Below are 7,773 nucleotides of genomic sequence, written 5' to 3'. Positions count from 1 at the left end.
TGGTTCAATCCCGCGTCCGGCCATCCTGATTTAGGTTTTCCGTGATTTCCCTAAATCACTCCAGACAAATGCCGGGATGGTTCCTCTGAAAGGGCACGACTGACTTCCTTCCCCATCCTTCCCTAATCTAATGAGACCGATGACCATGCCGTCTGGTCTCCTTCCCCAAACAACCAACCAACCATCCCACAGGAAGAGATCCAAGCTCCACTAGAGGCTGCAGGATGCTTGCATCAATTTCTTCCACGAGATATGTGATGAAAGTAGACCCAGCTGTATCCTAGTGCTGCCGAGTGTTATTTGGGGCAGCGCTCACAGTTCCACAAAGATTCCATCAATCAGGATTCTCACTGTCGCCTGCACAACGTTGATGCCGTTCAAGGTATGACTTCGCGACTGAAGGGGCTGCCGAGTGTGTTTTCAGTCTTCTCGTTGGAGAAGACTGGTACTCTGTCGTTGTGCGAGATTTGTGGACTTCCCTGTTTATCTTTCGAACGGCCACATGCTGGACTAAAACAAATTGTTATTTATTGTTATTGAATCATTTGCCGTAACAGAGTCCTCCACGTGTTTACAAATTATCAGCAGCAGCACGTTCCATTCACAATAAGCTCCACGTAGTAAATATATACAAAAGCATTCTATTATAATTATTAATGTTAACAGTGTTTGGTGTGACTAGTATGCTGCTGCCACAGCATGCAGAAGTCAGTCATACATTTGTCTTGAGTTGGGCCATCCGTTAGTAACCTGCTTACAAGACTTCCTGCAAGTATGATGTCATTTTTATGTCACACGCAGTTCTCGAAGACCGCAGGAACTGCTATCGACTTTCGGTAGCGTTCGATGTGCGGTGCTTGGGTGATAGCATACTTCATTCGTTCAAGGCATCGGCACATAGAAGATTTATAAAAACACTTCGTTCTTGGTATTATTCGCTGTAAATGGACGTCACATAATGGCGTATCGACGGTTAAAGCTTTCATGGTCTTAAGAAATACAGCAATGGACGTTATTTCGCAACTTCATTGTGGCGTAGTGGTTGTAAGTGTCGAGTTTGGGAAATGTGAAAATAATCAAGTAGCTGGTTCACTCCTGGCACATACGATTGTTTGTTTTCCTTAGTCTTCGAGTTTCTGAAAGATTTTAGGATTTAAAAAAAATTTAATACAGTGTGTTCTGTAATATTCGATTTTATGTACATATAAGAGCTCTCTCTCTCTCTCTCTCTCTCTCTCTCTCTCTCTCTCTCTCTCTCTCTCTCTCACGCACACACACACACATACACATACAGCAGTGAGTTGTCATTACCAACAATTTACAAATTAAGCGCGGACAACGCATATTCTAATTAATTTTAAAACACATTTATCATCTGGTAAAACAAACAGCCAGGCAGAATAAAAATCACGGAAAAGACCGACACGTTTGGAATAGGTCTCAGCCATCTATAAAGCAGAAAAGACAATTTACGAGCTGGATCTTTTTAATAGATTTCTTTTACAGACAAGAAAGTCTTCAAGTAAAGTGCATGTTAACCGCTAATATTACCTTTATCGTCATTTAATTACAGCAAGTTTTACCAGTACCTGTGCGTTTTCGACAGATCATCAACGTCTCGTCGTTTTGGAACAGCATTTATTCGTAGGACATTAGATAAAAAAATGGTTCAAATGGCTCTGAGCACTATGGGACTAAACTGCTGTGGTCATCAGTCCCCTAGAACTTAGAACTACTTAAACCTAACTAACCTAAGGACATCACACACATCCATGCCCGAGGCAGGATTCGAACCTGCGACCGTAGCAATCGCACGGTTCCGGACTGCGCGCCTAGAACCGCGAGACACATTAGATAAAAGAGGTGCTGCTTTAAGTCATCAGATAGAATGGCTATCCACGAAACAACTCTTGAAAGTAGTTTTCAGAATTTTTAAAAATAAGCTAATGTTGTTGAAACATCTTAATGAACAGTGCTGAATATACACGGTACGTTCAATGGATTCAGTGTTGGCTGACTTCGGGTTGCGTTTTGCCTGTAAATCAGCAAGTCGTCTACCTTTGGTTTGGTGAAGGCTTATTAAGAAAAATAGCTGGCACAACTTCTTTCAGTAAGTTTCGGAGTTAGATCTAGCAGACACTTTAATTTCTCCCTTATCCACAGCCCACTCCACACGAACGCAGAACTTTGCGCATTTACGAAAAGCGTAACTTCGAAGTTTACATATCCTGCAGAAAAGAAATACTGTAACCTCCAGTTATCACTATTTGAAGTGAATGTTATTGTTTTTAACAGCATGTTCGTCTCAGGTTTTCTGAACCTAAAGAACACGAAAGTCGATAGACAGCTCTTTCGTCTTCGATACAGCGTGTGACGTCAAAATGACGTCACGTTTACACAAAGTCTTCTGAACAGACGGTTACTTGCCATCCGCTCACTACAAGTGTAATTCATCTATTTTGCATCGAAAACTTACAACTACACTCCTGGAAATTGAAATAAGAACACCGTGAATTCATTGTCCCAGGAAGGGGAAACTTTATTGACACATTCCTGGGGTCAGATACATCACATGATCACACTGACAGAACCACAGGCACATAGACACAGGCAACAGAGCATGCACAATGTCGGCACTAGTACAGTGTATATCCACCTTTCGCAGCAATGCAGGCTGCTATTCTCCCATGGAGACGATCGTAGAGATGCTGGATGTAGTCCTGTGGAACTGCTTGCCATGCCATTTCCACCTGGCGCCTCAGTTGGACCAGCGTTCGTGCTGGACGTGCAGACCGCGTGAGACGACGCTTCATCCAGTCACAAACATGCTCAATGGGGGACAGACCCGGAGATCTTGCTGGCCAGGGTAGTTGACTTACACCTTCTAGAGCACGTTGGGTGGCACGGGATACATGCGGACGTGCATTGTCCTGTTGGAACAGCAAGTTTCCTTGCCTGTCTAGGAATGGTAGAACGATGGGTTCGATGACGGTTTGGATTTACCGTGCACTATTCAGTGTCCCCTCGACGATCACCAGAGGTGTACGGCCAGTGTAGGAGATCACTACCCACACCATGATGCCGGGTGTTGGCCCAGTGTGCCTCGGTCGTATGCAGTCCTGATTGTGGTGCTCACCTGCACGGCGCCAAACACGCATACGACCATCATTGGCCCCAAGGCAGAAGCGACTCTCATCGCTGAAGACGACACGTCTCCATTCGTCCCTCCATTCACGCCTGTCGCGACACCACTGGAGGCGGGCTGAACGATGTTGGGGCGTGAGCGGAAGACGGCCTAACGGTGTGCGGGACAGTAGCCCAGCTTCATGGAGACGGTCGCGAATGGTCCTCGCCGATACCCCAGGAGCAACAGTGTCCCTAATTTGCTGGGAAATGGCGGTGCGGTCCCTTACAGCACTGCGTAGGATCCTACGGTCTTGGCGTGCATCCGTGCGTCGCTGCGGTCCGGTCCCAGGTCGACGGGCACGTGCACCTTCCGCGCGACCACTGGCGACAACATCGATGTACTGTGGAGACCTCACGCCCCACGTGTTGAGCAATTCGGCGGTACGTCCACCCGGCCTCCCGCATGCCCACTATACGCCCTCGCTCAAAGTCCGTCAACTGCACATACGGTTCACGTCCACGCTGTCGCGGCATGCTACCAGTGTTAAAGACTGCGATGGAGCTCCGTATGCCACGGCAAACTGGTTGACACTGACGGTGGCGGTGCACAAATGCTGCGCAGCTAGCGCCATTCGACGGCCAACACCGCGGTTCCTGGTGTGTCCGCTGTGCCGTGCGTGTGATCATTGCTTGTACAGCCCTCTCGCAGTGTCCGGAGCAAGTATGGTGGGTCTGAAACACCGGTGTCAATATGTTCTTTTTTCCATTTCCAGGAGTGTATTTGGATACTAAATGTGACGTAGATACCTAAGAAATTGTGAATATGCTTATTATCTATGATGAAATTGTAAATATTACATTTCTGTGGCATAGGGAAGCTTATGTCTTGTATACAGCAATGCGTCACATTTACGAAGCTAAAGTACATAGGCAGAGTGAGTCTCGAGGTCTTTTGAAAATTGGATGGTGTCTTTTCGCTGAGGCCGGCAGAACCTTCATTAGTGACATACTTTGATAATATTATATTTATGAGTGTGGATAAAACTTTTATACGTGCTGGTGATTACCTTACTGACTTGCTTGCAGTACGAACTTTAACGGTAGATAGCGCAGCAACACCGCTTACTGCTGTGCTTGCTGCTCACTGTTTGTTTTATTTATTTTATATCAGTAATGCAGAACCACTTAACCGTAAGAGAATTGTATGACTGCAGTACTTATACGATTTCTTAACATGTGATACAACGTTGCAAGTTAATATTTAATTCAGAGCATTCGCCCACATTATTCATGCTTTGACATACTTTTCCTTTACCATTATTTTTTAATTCTCTATAAGTATAATTTGAGTAATCGCTTGGTCATCAAGTTTTATAATTTGACTAAGTACCCTCGTGCTATTGATTAGCGAGTCACGTAAATATCATGCTTGCCCGGTTAGAGGGCGACTGTCAGCTTTGCTCTCAGTTATGGCATACTACATACTGTGGTACTCGTAGTTTGAAAAATTCTCGGAATAAAATAGAAAGAAACGATGTACCTCAGTGAAACGTTTTCATTTTTCAGAGTAATCTCCTTGTACACTAATGCACTTGGTCCAGCGATATCCAATGCCTTGATCCCATCTCGAAAAATTGACTCCTGCAAAATACCCGTCAACTTCGGCTGTCAGTTCTTTGTTTGAAGAGTATCTTCGTCTGCAGAGGAAAATTCTTAGCTCGGGAAAGAGATGGAAGTCTGACGGAGCCAAATCAGACGGCGTGGTAACAATTCGTGTCTTATTTCATGTATTTTTACCATGGCAATGACGTCGGTGTGTGAGCGCACATTGTCTTGAAGAAAGATGACTTTCTCCCTTGCAAAACGTGTCCGTTTTTCCGTATGTTTTGCTGTAGTTGATCCTGGAGGTTGTCGGAGTATTGTCCAGTTTTGACCAGCAGGGAAATTAGCTTTTAGGACAATCTCTTTCCAACGCTGGAAAACTGACGCCAAGATCTTTCCGCCCGACTGTTCTGGCTTTGCTTTCTTTGGTGGGGGTGAATTAACATGTTTCCACAGCTTTGACTCCTGTTTTGTCTCTGGGTTGTAGTAGTGGACCCAAGTTTCATCTGTGATCACAAACAGCTCAAAAACCTTGTTGGTTGCTCTGAAAACGGGAAAAAAATCCTTCAAAGATTCCCGTTCTTACGCGTTTTTGATCCTACGTTAAGCCGGCCGCGGTGGTCTCGCGGTTCTAGGCGCGCAGTCCGGAACCGTGCGACTGCTACGGTCGCAGGTTCGAATCCTGCCTCGGGCATGGATGTGTGTGATGTCCTTAGGTTAGTTAGGTTTAAGTAGTTCTAAGTTATAGGGGGCTGATGACCACAGCAGTTGAGTCCCATAGTGCTCAGAGCCATTTGAACCAATCCTACGTTAAGACTGTAGCATCCATCTAGCACATAATTTTCTCATACCCAATTCCAATGTTAAAATAGATTTTCCAATTCATAAAAAATCTCTACAGTACCCTTTCTTGCACTTTCAGTAGAGGAGCCTCCATGACCTAATTTCTGGGGTAGCTGCACATCTTGGTCGACTATAAAGCAGGTCATCAGCTAAGCTGCCTTGACCAAACTTAAACTCGTTTGTCCACTTGGCAGTTGAATATGAAGGAGCAGAGTCCTCCTGTGTCTTCTAAAAGACGGCATGAATTTCCTTTTCTTTCATGCCTTTCTTTACGAAGTACTTAATCGCTGCGCGAAGCTCAATTTTTTCTATCTTCATAGCTCACTACACGAGAACAACGACAACAGACAGACGTCTGCACCAAAGGTCTCTAGCCAGATTATCACGTATCCATATATATTGTCAAAATATATGTACGTAAGTATGTATGCATGTAAGCATGTTCCACATCTCCTCCTAAACCACTGGATTCATTTCAGCCAAATGTGGTCCACACATCACTTACTGTCTGGAAAGAATCGCTGTGGGGGTAAGGGTATCGAAGGAGCGGGGATGGGGCTGACAAAGGAATGGACCACACGATGCGCAAATTCGCAGAATTTATTCATCCAGTATTTGAGAATGGGAACACTCAGTGACTGGCAACGAACTTCACATAATTTCAAACCTTTACGAAACTTTTTCTCCTGACAAGCCGCACAAATTGAAAGGAGAAATGTTTAGCAGTTACTACATTTTCGTTCTTTGTGTAGTAAACTTCGCATCATGCACAACGTTTCAATTTATTACCTCCTTACAACCAACTGTATTCACTACACATTTTGCACACAGTATTAACCTTTACCACTGAAAGTTCTGCAAAATTATACTATTGTACGATACATTGTCTGGGAGATTTGACGTCATAGAGATTGAGCTGCGTGAAAACGAAAGAGTAGGACTAAATTAGCTACAGGTACAGGTGAAATATGTGTACAAATATGTGTGAAACAAACACAAAATACATGTGGCATGTGCGTATTCTGGCAAAGCCATGGGTAGAAAGCTCCTCCTGAATCACTGTATCGATTTCAGCGTAACTTGGAAAACATATTGCTTACTGTAGAAAGGAATACTGTGGTGGGGCGTAAGAACAAGGAACCTCCTACTGGAGAAGAGGAGATGGACAGTGGAAAGGAGAGGGGGAAATGGATGGAGAAAGGAAAGAGCAGGAGATGGACAGAGAAGGGGAAGAGGTGATGCACAGATTAAGGAAAGAGGTGGATATGGACAAAGAGAGGGGGGAGGGTGAGATGAACTGAGACAGGAGGTGGACAGAGAGATGGGAAGGAGTAAATAAAGGGCAGAGAGAAGGGGAAAATGGGGATGAACAGGAAGAGGGGAGGAGAGGATGGACATATAGGGAGGGAGGAGGGGATGGAAATATAGAAGGGGAAGAGAGAGGGTGGAGAAGGAGATAAAGCGAGTGAGGAGGAGATAGGAGAAGATGGACTCAGAGAGGAGATGAGTAGGAAAAGTAGCACATGGATAGAATGTGTGTGTGGGGGGGGGGGGGGGCGGGGGCGGAGTAGGGGAGCAGAGGGTGTAGGAGATGTACAGAGAGAGATGCAGGAAGAGATTAAGAGTGGGGGTGGAGGAGGTTGACAGAGGGAGGGGGAGAAGAAAATGGACAGAGAGGAGGATGGAGGAGACAGACAAAGAGTGGGGGAAGGAGAAAATGGGCTAATACAACTGGAATAAACACATACACGAACAATGCTGGGATCTCAGGTAGTTTACTAATAATGGATGAGGTATTGTTATGCAGGAACCCCGTTGCGCTAGCGCTGACATCTGGTGGCGATTCTGCGAACTTTTCAACCTATCTCCGTAAATGTAAAGTCCCACACCCGAAAGGTCCTATCTTGTGCAGCTCACTTGCCAGTTCCTAGCTCAATGCACGCCGAGTAGGGATGCCGATGGTACAGTAACAAAAGGCATTTTGCATATTGTACAGGTCAAAGCATTGGACAGTGGCACGAGCAGTACGACTGTACTCGTTTTGTATGTAAGAGGAGATCGACAGCCCCCCTTATTCCCACTGCGAGCTCTCTCATGACGTAGATTACATTCAACACAGTTTTGCGTGTAGTCCACAGAAGTCTGCTAGTAGTGGTAGGACAGAATTAACATTCCTTACGTGTCTGGCGTGTTTTGCGGCGA

This window comes from Schistocerca gregaria, chromosome 1 (assembly GCF_023897955.1).
Source record: "Schistocerca gregaria isolate iqSchGreg1 chromosome 1, iqSchGreg1.2, whole genome shotgun sequence".
Classification (NCBI taxonomy): domain Eukaryota; kingdom Metazoa; phylum Arthropoda; class Insecta; order Orthoptera; family Acrididae; genus Schistocerca; species Schistocerca gregaria.
Note: the sequence above shows the minus strand (reverse complement) of the source record.